At 39.5% G+C, this 18,214-nt stretch overlaps 1 long non-coding RNA gene across 1 annotated transcript; it reads left to right on the top strand.

Annotated features, from left to right (window-relative positions):
* The first annotated feature begins 5,748 nt into the window (after positions 1-5,748).
* Positions 5,749-17,928, top strand: LOC148044632 (uncharacterized). The gene is made up of 3 exons (XR_015697300.1): positions 5,749-6,148; positions 10,895-10,934; positions 16,420-17,928. It is a non-coding gene; the product is annotated as an uncharacterized LOC148044632 (long non-coding RNA).
* Positions 17,929-18,214: the final 286 nt, after the last annotated feature.

The raw sequence follows: 18,214 nt of genomic DNA, 5'->3' as shown, positions 1-18,214 counted from the left end.
TATAAGCACCCAAACTGCAAGTAAGACTGAAATGAGAAGTGAAATTTCCTTCTGTCTGAGTGAGTAGAGATCATGTTATGTCCTTACCAAGGTCAAGTTGCCATGACATGTATTGTCTGCCTAATGAACTATGTGAACTGAGCTGTTATTCCTATAGAAACAGAACATCATGTTCATTTAAATCCAGGAAGAGGATTAAGCTGTGTCTAACTTAGTTTGCTGGCCTTTGGACCAAGATAGGAGGCTAAAATAGCTGTAAAATGGAGTGGCTCTGACCGTAGCATCACTTTAGCCCTTTCCCTAGATACACATGGAGTAAAATAAGAGCAAAGAAAGGAGAAGGGGCTCTGATTTCCAGAGTTGTATTTCTTAATAGAAAGTAGTGGGATATTATGGAAATGCCAAGTTAATTGGCTTTCCACCATAGCAAAAGATACTGCCATTTTTGCAACAACTAATCCAAATGCTCAATACTTGATGAAACCTCAACTGGAACATGAGTGATTGTAAGCACAGATCAACAAATGCCACATAGTTGTTGGTAGTCAATGCACTATGTAGTTAAATTTGCATCTGTCTAGAAGTGTCTTTGTGAAATTGTATTGCTAGGAGAGAAAGATCTGAGAAAGGGGATGAAGAGATGCTGCCTTGGGAATTATCAGATAAGGGACTACCGCATAGCTGGATAATGGATTGGGGAAAAGGCTGACAAGGAACTCTCCCTAGTTTTTAGGCTGTAAAGGAGACAATGAGAGAATTGTACTTTCAGATGTGCAAGTTTCGGTTAACTTAGCTTTACAGTAAAATAGAATTAGCTTATTTGGTCATGTTTTCTGTCTGGTCTGCCTGGTAAAACTGAAAGATATACACTTCTAGTGGTTGGTCAGAACATTTCATTATTATGAAAGTATAGTTTGGAGAGTCTCTGTTGTATCATTCAGTTAGAGCACCAACTTGTGAGTAATGACACATTCAAGAGGCAAGTGACACCATGAGAAAAAGAGGGACAAAAGTACCATAATAGTAGGCATGCCTGATTATGAAGAAAGGTAGTATATGATGGAAAGAACTGCCCTCGGAATGGGGCAACTTGCCACAGCCTACTCATTGTGGCCACCTCACCACGGCTCTCAGCCAACTCACCATAGGACAACTTGCCATGGCCAACTCACTACCCGACAAGTCGCCACAGGACAATTTATCAATTCAATTTAATTCTTTAAAATAAATAAAAATTGTTTTAATTTTTGTCATTCAGATTTCATTTTCTCCCTCCTTTTGCATCCTTTCTTTAATGATTTCTGCTCCACCATTTCTTTGTTGTAAGTGTAACTTATATTGTCATGCAGGGAGTTGTCCCCCAGCAAATTGGCTGTGGCAAATTGGCCACACTGAATTGTCATAGACCCAACTGTCCTTGCTCAAATCATAGGCAATGGAGCCAGACCTAGTAAAACTACATAAAATGCACCTAGGAACACATTGGAAAGATACTTGGGACCATGCATTTTGGGAGGGGGTTTTCTCTCCACATACACCCATACCTATTTTGCCTTCCCATTAAAATATCCTTCAAAAGTGCTAATTTCCCACACACGTTTTCTGCTACCTTGTGGCTCCAGAGTGTTAAATTCAGTGACACCACAACACAAGGGAGGAGTTAGTTAGCCCCCATTTCTTGCACATCGGAGCACTAATTCAAGACACCATGTGGATCTACCTAGTTTGAGTAAGAAAGCTTTTTGATTTTTATATATGGTATTAAATATGAAAGATGTGTTCTAAAAATCCATAAATCTCGAATTTATACTCTTCCCAGAAACATCAATGTTGTCTATCCTAGATATTTTCTATCGTTTAGGAGAGGGTTCAGTTTATGGCTCTTACATTAAGAAAGTTATCTTGGTTAGGTTTGCAAAGATGTGATTGTATGCTTGAAGGATGCCACAAATTTTATACCAGTCAAAAAGGTTTGGGGATTATTATTCTGTCTTTAATGATGAATTTTGCTCCTTTGCTTTCTCCATCACCTCTCCTAACATAACTTGAATTTTCTTTCTTGCCTGCAGCTAATTCTTTGAAAGCCATCTGGAACACCATTACCATAGTAGTAAAATGCCACCTAGTGGAAAAATATTCCTCTAGTCCTGAAATGAAACCAATTAAGTAACAACCTTGATAAGCTAGAAAAATGTGTGATAGACAGCATCACCACCCAATGGAATTGTAACTGGCTGACAAACACTACTCAACGAGTCATCCTTAATGGTACTACATCTACATGGAGGGAAGTAAACAGTGGGATACCATAAGAGTCCATCTTAGGCCCAATGCTCTTCAATATCTTCATGCAATAAATGGCTTAGATGAGGAAATAGAAGGGGAACTCATCAAATTTGCAGATGGCACTAAGCTGGCAGGAATAGCCAACATCTTAGAAGATAAGCTCAGAATCAAAAAAGATTTTGACAGATTTGAACAATGGGCTCTATCCAGTGGTGAGATTAAAATAATTTAACAACCGGTTCTCTGCCCTAATGACCATCTGGGTAGGTGGGGCTCGGTGGTCATGTGACTGGGTGGGCGTGGCCAACTCAAGGTCACTCAGGTCGATGGGCGCTTTGCTTTAGCTGTTACAATGTAATAAGGGTTAACCGGAGAGGCAGTTTCTGTAAGCAGGTCAATAAAGATTAAGCTAGAAACAACACTAGAATGTTTCCTTCCTGCCTTTCTTACAGGATTTGACCTTTAAAGTGGAAAAAAACAAAAGGAGATTTCTTCCAACAACCGGTTCTCCAAACTGCTTAGAAGGTTACCAACTGGTTCTCCCGAATAGGTGCGAACTGGCTAAATTCCACCACTGGCTCTATCCAACAGAATGAAATTTGTGAAGAAAAGCAAGATTTTACACCTGGGCAGGAAAAGCCAAAGGTTCAAGCACAGGTTAGGTAAAACCTGGCTCAAAAACAGTTCCTGTGAGCGGGACCTTGGAGTCCTAGTAGACAATCATTTAAATATGGGCCAGCAATGAGCAGCAGCAGCCAAACAAGCTAATACAATCCTTGGTTGTATAAACAGGCATTGAATCAAAGTCACATGAAATATTAGTACCACTTTATTAAACCTTAATAATGCTGTAACTGGAATTACTGCATCCAGTTTTGGTCACCACATTACAAAAAAGATGCTGAGTCATTGGAAAAAGTACAAAGAGCATCTAAGAAGATTAACGGCCTGGAGACTAAAACATATGAAGAACCATTGCGGGATTTGGGTTTGGCTAATCTAGAGAAAAGAAGGAAAGTGTGTGTGTGAGAGAGACATGATATCAATATTCCAGTATTTGAGAGGTTGCCACAAGGAAGAGGGGGTCAACTTATTTTCCAAAGCACCAGAGGGCAGGACAAGAAACAATGGGTGGAAACTAATCAAGGAGAGAAACAACCTGGAATTAAGGAGAAATTTCCTAAGAGTGAGGACAATTAACCAGTGGAACAATTTGCAATCAGACGTTGTGGGTCCTTCATCACTGGAGGTTTTTAAGAAGAGACTGTACAGTCCAGTGACATGCGGTGAAGTTTATGGCTGGTGAGGCAATCCTCTCCTCCGGCACCCCACTGATTAAAGTGCTTTCTTTCACCCGCAGCAGAGCTCAGGCAGGCAAAAGAAAGCGCTTTAGTCAGTGGGATGCAGGCGGGCGAAAGGAAGCGCTTTAGTCAGTGGGATGCCGGGGAGAGGAGAGAATGCCCGGCACTCCACTGATTCTTTCGCCCGCCTGCATCCCACTGACTAAAGCGCTTCTTTTCTAGCTGTTTCACAGAGGATTTCAATGTGGGTTGGAGGGAGGGGGAAGAATTCAAAATTAATGTAATTTGTAAGTAATTGTATTATTGTAAGTAATTTGTGTGTGTGTGTGTGTGTTTTACTCGCCTCTGCTGGCGCGTGGGCTGGCACTTTTGTTTTATGTCGGACACAGTGGCAGGGTTTTTTGGCTTTTTATGTCGGACATAGCGTCGGGGCGGCAGGGCAGCTTTTGCCTCTTGAAAGCATCCCGCCTCTATGGCGGACATAGCGCGGGGCGGACATAGCGCTGGGGCGGCAGAGCGGCTTTTGCCTCTTGAAAGTGTCCCGCCTCTATGTCGGACATAGCGCCAGGGCGGCAGAGGCAAAAGTCACCCTGCCGCTCTGGCACTATGTCCAACATAGAGGCATCCTACCTCTATGTTGGACATAGCGCCGGGCGGCAGGCGGCTTTTGCCTCTTGAAAGCTCTTGAAAGCTCTGCTGTGGGCGAAAGAAAGTGCTTTAATCAGTGGGGTGCCAGGGGAGAGGACTGCCTCACCAGCCATAAACTTCACCGCACGTCATTGCCTATTGTTGAGTTCCAGCTTCAAATTTCACAGGTCATATAAAGCCCCCAACCAGCCAATTGTTATCCATCTCTTTTGTAGGATTACTGCAACGTTCCTCTTTGACCATGATCTAAAAGTAAAATTAAAATGACAAGTAATTCATGTAATTGTATCATTCACATCATCTCTGTTCACAAGCAGGGCTTTTCTTGAGGAAGAGAATTTGCAGCCGAACTTCCATATAAAGGATGCTCCGTTCATGATGATCCTGGGAAAGCATCTCATCCAAACAATGGACTTACTCTATTTTCACATATTTGAACCACCTATCTCCCTCAGAGAGGGACTCACCATAGTGCGCAAGAACATGTTAAAATATAAAAGAAGTATACAAAATTTAAAACATTTAGGAGGCAAGGATGATGAAACACTGTTAAAATTAGTTTTAATTAGTTAAAAGTGAAAGGAGGGCTTTCAGAGGACTAACCAGCCCCATGGCTGTATGCTCCTCTGGGCTCCTCATGCAGTGCCACAAAGCCATTTTTTGACTCCCTTTCATAAGGCCAGGAAAGTGGGGGCCTGCCTAATTTCTGGGTGAAGATATATTCCACAGGATGGGAGCAATGGCAGAGAAAGCTCTCTTCCTAGACTCTACCAGAAAGAGTTCTTCAACTTGATGGGGTCTGCAATATATTATATCATATCTTTTGACCAGATCAGAGCATTGGTTATTTATTTCAGAAATGCTTCATAGTCTATTTTTATCTCAGACAGCTGGAGAAGTGATAAAGCTGGCAAATTAGAAGAAAGGGAATCAGAAACAGAAAAATAGATTTATTGGATGTGGGCTGCAAAAGTCCAGATGACTGCTTATTAAACTCTTAACTTCATCCAACGAAAACCCAGAGTTTTGGAATACAGAACCAGTTTTCCTAGCCTATCATGGTGTTTTATATAGGTTCTCTGGTGAGCAAAGGAGATCTTCTATGAATAATCAGTGACCCTTCCTATCTTATTTTTTGTTGAGTGTGGATCTTGTGCATTGCTAATTGTGATTGCTAATTTTGAGTTAGAGTTTATGGAGCTATCAGTGCCACTATGATCCAAAGACATTTACCAGTGAGATTTTAGTGAAACAAATATTCTAGGCTGCAACACTAGTGTGGATAATTGCACAAAAGCACCACTTGCATTATTGCATTATTTGACAGGGGTAGTACAGACAATCTTACAAAGCTACGATAATCTTCTCTTGGCCCTGTTTAAATAAATTGCAGCGACAGATGTCCCATTTGTCTAGTGCCAGTCCATCAGCCCCTGAAATCCTATTAGGTAATTTGAAGGAATAAGCATAATCTCCCTAGCTTTCCAGTTCATTTTCTTCACTATCTTTCCACCAACATCTCCGCTAGTTAGCTGAAGAATCCTGGGCTGATGTTTTATACGGCTTCAGAATATTTTTGAATCAATGATTTGAATCAATGAATTATGTTCAGGCTTTGAAGGTTAATCAACATGTGATACTAGGATATTAAGAAAATCAAAAGAGGAATACCCACAAGATGGAGGCAATGAAGTCTTTGGCTTGATATACAAGACATTGAAGTCCTACATCCCACAGAAAGTTGCTTTATTTATGCTGGCACTGGACAACAAGTTGCATTCTTCCCATACAACTGCAAAAAAGGTGGCAGTTCACTCCAAGACCAAGTTTTTTCCTCTTTGAATTAGTGGTTCTACATACTTTACAATGCCCCTTCAGTCAGACATCCTCCGTGAAGTATGGGCATCCGAAGGGTAAGTCGCTGTATATTCTTCTTAAGGAAAGATAGACTATCTTTGGCATGACATTGGCAATCTAGATTGGAAGTGAAAGTAGATTATTTTATTGGGTCTTTCAGCGCTGCCTCCAGTTTTGGAATGTGGTAAGATTTTGGTTTCAATTGACTCACCATCTCTGGGTGAATTTTCTCTTCATCTTTATGACTACTATAAATTTGCTTATCTCCTTCATCTAGAAGGAATGTGGCAAGGAAAGGGAAAATCTGTCTTATTGTTGCTTGTATGCTCAGGAAGGAAAATAAATAGTCAAGGCCAATGGGGGGGGGGAGAATCGGGGGAGGGCAGTAATCAAGCTAGCCAGTGAGTCCTAAGAGTCTTGATGGACCTGGACCTGAAGTCCTTCTCAACATCTCTTGTGATTTAAATAATAGGAAGCTCTTAAGGATGCATTTATGAAAAGGTCTATAGAGATTCTCAGTCATCCAAGTCATAGTTGCCCAAAAAGTGTTTTTTCCAGGGGCAACTAGACTTTTGGGAGGGAGGGGGAGTTGAAGACTTTTCGCTTCTCATCCAAGAAGCTTCTTCAGCTCTTGGATGAGAAGCGAAATGTCTTCCAAGAAAAACAAGAAAGTCCAGTTTCCTCTTAAAAAAAGAACCTTTGGGACTATGAAAATGTCAGAAATTTTCAACATTATCAACTATATTATATTTACAATAAATAATATCTTTGCTCCAAATGGTTTCCCTTGGGGTTCTTCTAGTACAAAATAAGAACGGGAGTGAGAGAAATGAGTGAAAAACTAGTTTAGTTTTCCAATCTCTAAGCTGAAAGTTTGCTCTTTCACATCAACCATTTAACTGCCTGATCTCAGTACTATTCCCTAGACAGGCAGTTTGATCGACTCTATTTTTATCTTCCATTGATTATAGTAAAGATCAATAGTGGTACAATTTCATTCAATGTTGTGAGCACTTAAATACATTCTTAAGAAAAAAATTAATTATCTGAGAGGATTTGGCTGTCTTGTGATGTTTTGCTCCCATTTAAAAAAATGAGAACAGGATTTGTTTTAAATTAGGTCCTTGGATGTTGTGACCTATAGAGAGCAAAAGAGGGGTTAGAATGGCATGCATTTGTCGGTACTTAAAGATCACTTCACTTATCTATTATTAAACTTCCATATACTCCAAGGAGAAAAAAACCCAACAACTTCAGGCCAAATTGATATGTACACAGTTTTAAAACTACTGGTTTACTACAGCCATGGCCAACTGAGATAGTTTGGCCTAGTGTAAAGAGGCAGGTTTTGCTTCTTGTTATGCCCGTGATCCATTCTTCAAAATGTTTTGAATATCAGTCTTATCATTATTTGATGACAGGCAGGGGTGGGAATTGTACTTTAACATATCTCAGGAGTACCAATTTAGAAACGCTGGATTAAAACAGAAGAAATCCTTCCCTGGTTACAAGATTACTGGTTGGAGTCCCATCTCTATTATGAATTCAGCAGATAGGGTCTCTCAGTTTGCATCCATTTGCAATATGGAATTACTCACCTAACTTGCTGGTTTGGTATTATTGTAAGTTTCTATTGGATGCAAATTTAGCTGGACCATTCAAATGCATTTCATAAATGCTAGACAAAACTGCAGATTTTACCATCTAGAAAACTATAGCTTTTCTAATATATGTTGCCGCCCCAGTGAACAAGATGCCTTGAGTTGTAATTATTGTAATTTTTGGTCTTGAACATAAGTATACTGACCTCTACTTAATATGGCATTCTCATAAATATCATATATTTACGATAATGCCATATACACCAGCCATATAAAACAGTCCAGGCTAAGAAACCAAAGTTATATACCCTGTTTCAGGGGTGGTTGCTGTTGACATTACTGCCGGTTCGGTGAATGCATAGTTGCCCATAAATAGGTCTGTGCATGAGCAGAACATTAAAAAATGGGGGAAAAAACCTGCCATGCTGACCGGGGAACTGGTTTGGAAGCATGGCAGACCTGGGTCGCTGCCAGTTCTGGTGACCTAGGCCAGCAAACCACTACCTGTTCAGCCGAACCGGTTTGAACCAGTAGGAACTCACCTCTGCACTGTTTCCCTGAAAATAAGACTTCTCCAGATAATATGTCCAATCGGGCTTTTGAGCGCATGCACTAAAATAAGCCCTCCTCAAAAATATTGCAACACAGCAGCCGCCATGAGGTGACCATGCTCGCTGCCTCCTGCACCTCAAAAATAATGAGACCTCCCCAAAACTAAGGCCAAGTGCTTATTTCAGGGGCCAAAAGAAAATAAGACCCTGTCTTATTTTCCAGGAAATATGGTAGGTCAGAACTACTTTTATTGTAAAAGTCTGGAAGCTTCTCCCTTCCATCCCTTTATCTTTGGGTGAACTAGGGAGGGGATTGTCTAGGATGTTTTCTCACCTTATTTTCATGGCCTGAGTTGAAGCCCCATTTATCCAACCATTGCCTTAATAGTGGCTCTTCCTCCTGTCCTTCAAGGCCATTTCCTCTTTCTTCTACAATAAATCTCCTTCCACATTCTCTCTAAATTTAATGATATAACTCTTCTCCTATCTGGCTCCTGTTATGACTAAAATACCCATGAATCTTCAATAGCATTGGCAACCTGTGAGTTGCAACGGCTTGTTTATATCCTTTCCTGCTGCTTGCAAAGAACCATTCAGGGCAACTTAAATATTATTTAAATTATCTTTCACAGATCAGCAATGTAAGATAATCAGCAAAGAGACTACCAGGATCACCTATAAAAACAAAATAGAATCAGAGAGTTGGACACATATCCCTGACAGAGGGCTGGCTAGCCACTCTTTGCCTGTATAAATTCAATCCCATCATGTTTCTGGATTATCAGTTCAACAGTGAAATTCGTTTAATTGGTAGATTTTTTTTCTAATATTCATTCCAAAACTGCCATTAGGTAATTCAAATCCATTAGTCCCTGTAGAGTATCCTTCAACAGTGGAGAACAGTCTTAATTATATTTAGGGAAACTTAACTTTAAAAAATAAAACAGAAACCAGTTATGATCCACTTAAATATCAAGCCTGGAGCCAAGACAATTTCTGGCCTTACAAATTGCATTATGCCATTGTTCAGAAACTAACTGTCATTGATCAGTGAAGAGTCTGCCTCTTGGGTAGAAGATTGCAAAGTTGGAATAAGATAGCCAAGAGGTTTTTTGCCCCACCAAATATATATCTATTGATATATAGCAGTGATGGCGAACCTTTTTGTAAAGGCGTGTCAAAATTGTGTGCGGGTGGGACATTGCCCCCGCGCATGTGCCATCACCCCCTTGCATGTGCCCACACCCACAATGGAATGCACCCCACCCACCTGTGCATGCGTGTGTGACCCCCCATGTGGGGGGAGAATTTTTACTCCCCCCAGGCTCCGAGGCTTTCCTGAAGCCTGGGTAGGGCAAAAACGGCCTCCCTGCCCCCCAGAGACCCTCCAGAAGCCAGAAATGGATCATTTATGAACTTTCAGTTGGCCCATTGGGCCAGTTTTTCGCCCTCTCCAGGCTCTGGAGGCTTTCCTGAAGCCTGGGAAGGGTGAAAACAGTCTCCCCTGGTCCTCCTGAAGGCCGAAAATCAGCACCTGCCAGCGCTGTCAACTTGCATGCCAGCAAATATGGTTCGCCGTGCCAACTGTGGTTCTCCCTCATGGATATATAGTATGCCGATCAAGGCTTCTGAGGAAGAGCAGAGAATGATCTGTATAGATCCGAATAGCCAACAGGTGGCAACAAAGAGATCTTAGTTGTTTGCAATCCAGAAAAAGACTGTGTGGAGGAAAGTAATTTTTCCGTATCTTGCATCCAAACTATGTAAGATGACCAGCAATATACAATATCTTGTTTGTCTGATACTTATATGCTAATGCTAGCTAGAGTTGATCAGACATGGAAGGTTCAATTTAACATTTAAGAATGGTGGTAATATCAGTGTTCCACATGGATTTATTCATTCTGGCACATCTTACATCAAGGATGAAGAACATGGATTGGAATCAGTGTCATAGAAAAGAGAAGGACTAAGAAGCATGGTACAGATGTAACAAATTGAGGATTTATTCCACCATAGGATTGCCTGTCTATACTTTCACCTGCTAGCAACAAAATCTCCCATTGCATGAATGCATGAACAGCATATGTGCTGTATTACTAATGTCTGCACTGCCATCTGCTGGCACATTTATGTTTCACCTTTAATCCTCATGTTTTATATTATTTGATCATAGCATGTGGGTTTGGAAGCAGAACAAATAGACATCTAATACGGTATATTCTTAAAGCTTTCAAGGTATATGCCACTCAGAGTCACATTCAAGTGAGATAGGCATTTATATAAATTTAATAAATAAACAGAATAACAAAAGAGTTAGGATTGTAGGCTAAGACTGAGGATTTGAAATAAAACCCCAAGAACAAGGGACATCAACTATACCAGGGGTGTCAAACTCATGTCATGGCGGCGTCCTGTGACGTATCAGGACTCCCCCCACCTTTGCTAAACTGGGCACTGGTGTGGCCAACATGTGACGCATCCAGCCTGCCGGTGGGGCGTTTGATAGCCCTGAACTATAGGAATCAAGTTGACTTCTATTTCATGGAGGGTGTGATGGCCCAGGTTTGTTCCATAAACATTTTAGCTTCCAGTTTAAAGTAGACCTTCCCAATCCCTAATGGTCTTTTCTTTATTCCCCCTTCACTAGTGCGAATGAGGAATCTGCACCTCAGAAACCTAATAAACAGGTAAGAAACATTTTCCTATCCAACCTTTAGTTTGATTGTTCACATATGCCTCACAAACCACATATGTCTCTACAGTGTAGAGTCCATATTATTTTGAATTTCTCTGCTTACACATTACGTAGCTCCTGCAATTAGAACGTTGATTTTCACACCTGTAAAATATCACATCTTAAAATGTCATTCAATCATCAGCCTGGCTGGATACCTAGGTAATAAACAGGTTTTAACATCATTAGTGTTGAAATGGCCAATAACTACATCCTAATCATTATTCAATGATTTGCATTTGCACTTCAATCCCACCCTTCCTTCAGCAGGCACTTGTGTAAGGTTGTTCCATAACTCACAGCTTTATGCTGAGATCACTGTCCTTCTCATGTACATACATATTTTTATGGATAGGTGGGCACAACCCCCACAGTTAATCCCTGTTTATCATACTACATTATTGCAACATCTTGCCTTAATTAGATAAGATACCTTCTGTCTCTCTGCATAGACAGAAGGTTGAGATTGCTAATCTGAACAAACTAATCTCATAAAAGAAGATTGCAGGCATCATTCACATCACCAACCCCTTATTTGCAGAGTCTGCACTAGCACCATTTTTCAAGCATATTTCTCAACTGCATGACCTGCATTTGATCAGTCACAATTAATTATAGTTTATGACTAATGGGATTGACTGTAAGGTAATCTTGATCCATCTGCTTCCTCTGTGAAGTCTTTCTGAGTGACCTCAATCTCAGAGGAATTGTGCTGTGGTGTTTGAGAGCAGCTTGTATAGTCTCACAATCCCGTTTAACACATAATAACCCTGCAGTGACCCACCTAAAGGGCACAATCAATGTAAACTTTTGAAACCTTCATATCTCTTCAAAAAATAAGATGCTATAAAAAGAAGATGAAGGTAGATGGGGTAAAGATTTGGCCTTGAAGCCATAAAGCTTATATCATCAAAGTCTGTGATGTTTCATATAGATTGTAGAAGATTTTGCTGTGATGCAAGAAATAGTTATTCCCTATTTTTAAAATTATACAGTCCACCACATCAAATCTTCTCTCCATCTTTCAACGAAACACAGAGTTCTAATCTCCCATTTATCTGAACTCCTGCATAATGTCCAGGATAATTGTAAACAGTCTTTTTATATTCTCCAAATAAATGCAGCCAATGGTTCAGATCAACTAACTTTGTATGTTTGTGTGTGTGTGTGTGTGTGAGTGAATGAGTGAATGAATGAATGAATGAATGTGTGTATTCATATCTGATCATACATATGCTGCAGCCTTATGCCATTACCATTGTATAATAAAGGAAGGTATATGGGTCCTGCAACAAGTCTGATAGCAACTGCAGCACCTCATGTCTCTAAAACATCCAAATCCAGCCCAAAATGTGCTTTCCCACCTTAATTTTAAAATTGCACATCACAGCTTGGAAGGCACATAATTAGGTATGCAACTACATAAGACAACATTGCCTGCCTGCTTTCTTATTTATCAAAGACCTTGTAAACCTGTCCTTGTCTAAAAGTCTTGCTTTTCTATAGTTTGCAAATACTCAAGTCGTTTAGCCTCATCATTTGAAAGCAAAAGTAAGGTAACCACCTCAACTTTGTCCTATAAAGAAATGCACACCCTCTCCCCACAACAGACCTAAGGAATGTGTTGCTGTACCTGGAGTCCTTCCATAGCCACTTTCAAGAAGAAATAATGTTTCAGGAGTTGTGTATGTTGTAGCTACAAAGCAATAAAAAAAAGCTGAGAAATATCCCCAAATTTGTACTGGCTTGTTGAAAAGGATGTCACTGCAATTGGAGAGAAATAACATCTGGTCTTGCCATGACATAAGCAAATGAAGCCATTGTGTTTTCTCTAACAATCAGGTCTTCAAACCGAGCTGGATGGAGAATTCTGGGAGTTGAACTCCACAAGTCTTAAAGTTGCCAATTTGAGGACCCCTGTTAGGCTGAGTTGCAATGTTCTGTCTCCCTGCTAGTGAAATCCTTATTTGACCAGCTTAATAAACAACTTTTTGTTTCTTTCTTTCTTTGCTAACAATTGAAACTCTGACTGGTAAGTTGTTTGAAGGATCATTGCTATCTTTAAACTTTGGTTATGGAATGGAATTTTCTAGGCTTTGCTGTCTTCATTTGTTTATAAGTCAGTGACTCTAATAATGAGATTATGTTGTATGAACACTGTCAGTCAAATTCGAGCAAGCATGATAGTGTTGAAAATGGTAGCAATAAGTTAAGATTTCCTACCATGCTTTCATATTAGCACTCTCTAGATATTAATGCCATTCAGATAAAGGATGCTCCAGATATTTCTGCATTGCTACAGCTTCTTCTCACATGCCTATGTGCTTTTAAAGTTATTGGTGCAAGGGAAAAAAACCCCATAAACATTATATTTCTTGGTTTCTATGGAGACTTGACTGTCAAATTCTGTCAGACAGCAAACACAGAACATCAGATAGTGACTCCAAATACAGGGATTGGATATGCATCCTTAGAAACCATGGTGGAAGGTTTTCAGTGCAATTCTAAACATATTTACACAGAGGCAGATCTGGTAGAAGATGCACAAAACTGCAGCTTAAAGCAAAGTCAGAATTCTTGCCGTTGTAATAGACATTGCCTAGAAAAATGTTACAAACTTTATTTACTGTACTGTTTATCAAATGCTGAAAATCCCCTGACAATGAAAGAAAGGCATTATCTAACTTACATGTCAAAGATAACATCTCAGTCCTCATTGGTGTTATATAACGATCCTTAATAAGAGCTGTCCATCAAATAATTACGAAGTATTTTTGCCATATCTGAGACAAATCATTCCTCCTTTTCTGTGCCACATTTCATATCTTTATTTCAGTCTGCTGAGATAGTGCAAATAGTTTACAAATATAGTCTCTTCAACTAATTTTGTCCTGGCTTCCAATAATTGAACTGAGGCCTTGAGCTTCCTATTTGAAACAGACACTGATTCACACATGTATTCTTCTGTGCTGGGTGGATTTTACTTCTAGGATACATACTGAGTTTCCACAAAGCTACCTTTCATACAATTTTATGTAAATCAGATTATCAAACACAATTGAGGTCACATAACAAGTTATGCCCGAACCAACCAACAAAAGAAACCATATTATGAGTTAATATGATGTCTTGGTTTACACATCATATTAAGACAATGGCTGAGATCTTACAACACACTGAATCAAATCCATTTTAATGTAGTGAAGTTCAGTAATACGAGGCAAATCTACCCAATAAGTAGCAATTTTTAGTAGAAGTCATGGAGATAATGCAGGTAACTAGAATACATTGTGATATTTATGTAATCATAAGATTTTCCCACAAAACTACCTGGAAAATTGCTGTATACAGTGCTATATCATCACACGTGTATTTTGCACAATATATCTGAAGAATGATACATATTCATTAGTTTATGGCAAAATTCCAGCTGATACAATGAGACTAAATATAACCCATATTACTTATTATGACTTACTATGAAACTGAATAAGACAGTTTCTCCATAGGTTTCATTAGCCATCAAAATAGGGCTAACAATTGTGCAGCCCAAAATAATTGAAGGCTCATTAAAGATGGGTGGAGTTGGCTCTATCCTGTTCATCACTGTTCATAACAGGATGGTTTCACAAGGTGTAGCTCAGCTACCAAAAATCTGGATGACCACTAGATGGCAGCAAAGAAATACCTGCAGCCTTAATTAATTAAATGGCTGCAAATAGTCACAGCCCTATTTTCATCACATTTTCTTTTTGCTTTTTAATCGGAAAGGAATGAGACCCAAGATCATTTGGGGTTATAACAGCTTCTTATTTGATCATTTAATTTTTAAAAAAAAAACTTTTAACTTGAGTTGAAAGTAATTATTATTAGCATTGCTTTAATTACCATTCTTCTTATTTTTATTTGCTTTTGCTTCCCATTCCCCTCTCCTTCCTCTTTTTCTTCTTCTTAAATTTCTAACCTTGTTGGTTAGGAGGAAAACCATGATAATGTGATTGTGGCTTATTTCAAATGTTTTGAAAAACCAGTAACTATATTTTAAGAAATCTTTTTCACCAACTCATAATTTTAGAGGCATCAACCCTGGACTTTTAACTTGTGGGATTGGCAGTAGTAGATTGGTTTTATGTATTGGCTGCTTTGTTGTTGTTTTTTGTAATATGCCCATGGCTGCAAACCTCTCTGAAATTACTCATTTACTTCTCCTCCTGGTATTTGTCACTTGTAAATAGGCCTGAGTTATGGTATCTTTTCACACTGTGCAATCATAAAAGACTGGTTTGTTCTTAGGTTTTGATTCATCCCTCACATCTCCCTTCTTTTTTCAGGCAACCAGTATAGGTTGCATTTGTGTGACACAAATGGACACACATTAACAAAAACAGAAGCATCCAGCACATGCCATTGTATATGTTCTCATCAGCACAGGTCAAAAACTACAGATCAAATACCATAAATCAGCAATTTATAAATTATGTTCTCAGGATAAATGTAACATTATTTTTGCTTTTTGTGAGCAATATAAATATACTCATGCATTTTTTAACAGAATAGACTAGATAAATACACTGAAGGCAGAAGTTAAGAACACAGAGGTAACAGGAGGAAAACTGTCACTATAAGGCAAGATTTATAGAATCTTCAGATTTTTAACTTTTGGTGGAAGGGAGGGAGGAAGGGAGGAAAGGAAGGAAGGAAAGGAAGGAAGGAAAGGAAGGAAGGAAAGGAAGGGAAGGAAGGAAGGAAAGGAAGGAAGGAAAGGAAGGAAGGAAGGAAGGAAGGGAAGGAAGGAAAGGAAGGAAGGAAGGAAGGAAGGAAAGGAAGGAAGGGAAGGAAGGAAGGGAAGGAAGGAAGGAAGGAAGGAAGGAAGGAAGGAAGGAAGGAAGAAAGAGTTTTGTGGATCCTAATGTAGCAAGGTCAGTTTAGGTGTTGAATGATCTGTTTGTTGATGTCCTTATCCTCTGCCACTCTCTATGTGTAGCTTTGTTCCCACATTATCACAATCTCTGGTATTCTGAACCTTTACTTTGAATACTGTTCTTTAGCGTTCCTTTATACTTTTATCAGATGCTTTGAAGCAGAGATTCCAGAGGTAGAATGTTTGATATCCATTGCAAGTTACAGAGGTCTATATCACATACTGTAAAAGCCTGTATTTTCTCTTTGAGTATTATTAAGTAATTTTAAAAAAATTCTGTAGAATTTCCAATAAATGCCCATATCTGTCATCACAACTTCATCTTGTGGTTGATACTCAACAATTTATTAAACAGAAGTACTTGATTGTAGGAGGACACTAATGGCATTCTTATTTAGTATAACTATCATGTTGCGTAAATCACATAATTCAATGTAGAGGCTATTTTATCCTTAAGATACTGCATTTCCAACTTTTTTTTAAACCTGTTTCTACAGTCACCCATCTGCTGGAGCAGAAGCTGAGGAAGAAATTGAAAGACACTACCCTGGAGGCAAAGCCTAAAAAATCCAGAGTGAAAAAGCTGGAAAAATCAAGCTCTACAGAAGAAGCCAATGACACTTCCGCTACTAGTAAGGAGAGGAGCAAATGTTCATTGTCATACCAGAAATATAGATATTGGTCCATGAAAAGGACTCAGTGCTGTTATCTTCTTATTTGGTAGCAGATGGGCATAGAATCACTGAGTTTTCAGGTCGTCATGCTGGCAAGAAGCATAGGGGGAAGGGTGTTGGGTACTACTACTATTATGTTCATGTCAGAAGCACCTATCAAGGTGCTTCCAAGTTGAAAGGATTGCCGGGGACATCACTGTTGCTCAGGAGATACCTGAGATGACTCATTTCATGTCCATTGTCAACCCTGAAGCTGACCTGACTGAAGCCATCTCCCTCAGCTCCAAGATGGCTTCGGTTAGGTCAGCTTCAGGGTTGACAGGACTTGGAACCCTGACAGCCATATAATTTTCCCACCAAAGTGGTACCTATTTATCTACTTACATTTGTGTGCTTTCAAACTGCTAAGTTGACAGAAGTTGGTTCAAATTGATGGGAGCTCATTGCCATCACATGGCTCGGACTCTCGGGTTTCAAACTACTGAACTGTTGACCTTTCAATGATCTTCAGACTCTATGCCCTGAGTCCACATGAGCCACTGTGTTGCCTTAGAAAGATGGCTAGACCATACTCAGAGGTGTAATCTCCATCTTTCTCTTGGGTTTCTGAACAACTGAAATTTTAGTACATAGACAAAAATATCTCTTTCTATCAAAACACTTGACAGATGAAAGTAAGATTGCTAATATTTTAATTTTTTTAATTTACTAATTAATATTTATTTACTATGCATGCTAGGTTTATATGCTACCTTTCCTCAAGAAGCTCAAGGTAATACTCATCATAACCCTTCTCACCATAATGACTCCTCTGTGGCTAACTGTGGACTTGAATCTTTGCCTTCTATGTTCTAGTCCAAAGCTATAGCCATTATACCATGTTGATTCTCCATAAGGTATTTCATTTAATCAGCTAACAACTATATTTGTTGTGAAGAACAATAAACACCTGATTGTATCTGCTGGAAAAAAGGATCTGCATATAAGTTTAGTACATAAAGGAAAAAGAAGCAATCACACCATCAGTGGAATAGACATGATAGTAACTAGACCGATACGATCGCATCGATTAGGCCTCCTCCGAATTCCATCTACTAGCCAGTGCAGACTGGCAACTACCCAGAGGAGAGCCTTCTCGGTGGCTGCTCCGATCCTCTGGAACGAACTCCCCGTGGAGATTCGGACCCTCACCACCCTCCAATCCTTCCGCGCCGCTTTGAAGATCTGGCTGTCCCGGCTGGCCTGGGGTTAAGAGTCCAACCCCACCCGAATTGTGTGACTGTTGTGCTCTCTTTTAATATGTTGTATTGTTTCCATATTGGAATACTGTTTTTCTTTCCGCCCCTCCCTTTTTGAATTGTGAGCCGCCCTGAGTCCCCCCAGGGAAAAGGGCGGCATACAAATAAAGGAAAATGAAAAATGAAATGAAAACTTTACAAGTATACAATTGTTGATTGTTTAAATTCTTTCATTCTTATTATGCCATATTATTATTATATAAAATGGAACACAGAAGAGAAATCAAATCAATTTAAACTCAAGGATTTAGAGAAAAGACCGTTTAAATTTTGTAGGTGAAAAGATGGGACTTTCAGCCAACTATTGGCCACTGTCTCATCTAAAAGAAACAAGGTTCAT

Source organism: Thamnophis sirtalis, unplaced genomic scaffold, assembly GCF_051295495.1.
Source record: "Thamnophis sirtalis isolate CommonGarterSnake01/CBP01778 unplaced genomic scaffold, rThaSir2_p1.2 scaffold_7, whole genome shotgun sequence".
NCBI classification, from domain to species: Eukaryota; Metazoa; Chordata; class Lepidosauria; order Squamata; family Natricidae; genus Thamnophis; species Thamnophis sirtalis.
The sequence above is the reverse complement of the archived record's forward strand: the minus strand, read 5'-3'. Positions and strand labels throughout refer to the sequence as shown.